General features: G+C 35.9%; 1 long non-coding RNA gene across 1 annotated transcript in view; it reads right to left on the bottom strand.

Moving 5' to 3' along the window:
• Positions 1-1,551, bottom strand: part of LOC111089745 — a 6,267-nt gene extending 4,716 nt beyond the window's left edge. The window contains exon 1 of the long non-coding RNA XR_002613955.1: positions 398-1,551. This is a non-coding gene — a long non-coding RNA (uncharacterized LOC111089745). The remainder of the gene's footprint in view (positions 1-397) is intronic.
• Between the last annotated feature and the right edge of the window lie 12 nt (positions 1,552-1,563).

Here is a 1,563-nt window from a genome sequence, read left to right as displayed (position 1 = left end):
AAATTACTGTCCATGAAATTCTACTTTCAGACCTGATTAAAACCATTCAATAAATTACTGTCCATGAAATTCTACTTTCAGAGTTGATGGAAACCATTCAATAAATTACTGTCCATGAAATTCTACTTTCAGAGTTGATGGAAACCATTCAATAAATTACTGTCCATGAAATTCTACTTTCAGAGTTGATGGAAACCATTCAATAAATTACTGTCCATGAAATTCTACTTTCAGAGTTGATGAAAACCATTCAATAAATATGATAGGTGGAGATTAGTATGATGGGAAACTGAGACTAACAATGTATTAAAACCTGAAACAGCATAAAACAAAATGTTACAGCAGTTAAAACTTTACCTGTCCTACTATGGAAGAGACATTTTAAATAATAACTTACCCAGTAACCAAATTTGATGGTAGAACAATATCCATTGTCGATACTCCACAAAGTCCAAAAGAGGTGTGAGGCAAGGGAAAAACATTGAACCTCTTTCAAGATCTGATCCTGCATTTGTATATTAATCGAAGAATCTCTAGTATAGCTTTTCATATATTCATGGATAAAATTTAGCTGGAAAAAAAACAAACACAAAATGACCAAGCAAGGAATGTTGTACTCACAGTAGATATGTCCTGTTTATAAAGCACAAAAAACAAACAAACAAGATTATCTAAAAGTATCAACTGACAAAGGCCTGATTTCAATATTTCAATAAAACTTTACCAATGAAATGTTGTTGATGAACACCACCTTGCACTCTAACTAGTCAGAGTCTGAATCAGATTGACGTTTGCAATTCACAGACATATCTTGAATACAAATACACATCTGATTTTTTGTGTACAACAGATTCTTACACTTCTTATAGTCAACATTCTTTCTCTACTACAGGGTTGGTCCAGTTCCGTGCACATCTGGTTGATAATATAACAGGTTCGACTATTAAGTTACTGATAATGGCATGACATCTTTACTCTGAACAGCACCTTTCATTTAGTTTCCAAGAGACCATCTAGTCTATCTAGACCATCCCAAGCACCTTTCAATTAATTTCCAAGAGACCATCTAGTCTGTCTAGACCATCCCAAGCTCCTTTCATTTAGTTTCCAAGAGACCATCTAGTCTGTCTACACCACCCCAAGCACCTTTCAATTAATTTCCAAGAGACCATCTAGTCTGTCTACATCATCCCAAGCTCCTTTCATTTAGTTTCCAAGAGACCATCTAGTCTGTCTATACCATCCCAAGAACCTTTCATTTAGTTTCCAAGAGACCATCTAGTCTGTCTAGACCATCCCAAGATCTTTTCATTTAGTTTCCAAGAGACCATCTAGTCTGTCTACACCACCCCAAGCACCTTTCAATTAATTTCCAAGAGACCATCTAGTCTGTCTACATCATCCCAAGCTCCTTTCATTTAGTTTCCAAGAGACCATCTAGTCTGTCTATACCATCCCAAGAACCTTTCATTTAGTTTCCAAGAGACCATCTAGTCTGTCTAGACCATCCCAAGATCTTTTCATTTAGTTTCCAAGAGACCATCTAGTCTGTCTAGACCATCC

Source organism: Limulus polyphemus, unplaced genomic scaffold (genome assembly GCF_000517525.1).
Source record: "Limulus polyphemus unplaced genomic scaffold, Limulus_polyphemus-2.1.2 Scaffold7250, whole genome shotgun sequence".
Taxonomy (NCBI): domain Eukaryota; kingdom Metazoa; phylum Arthropoda; class Merostomata; order Xiphosura; family Limulidae; genus Limulus; species Limulus polyphemus.
This window is presented reverse-complemented; position numbering and strand designations above follow the sequence as displayed.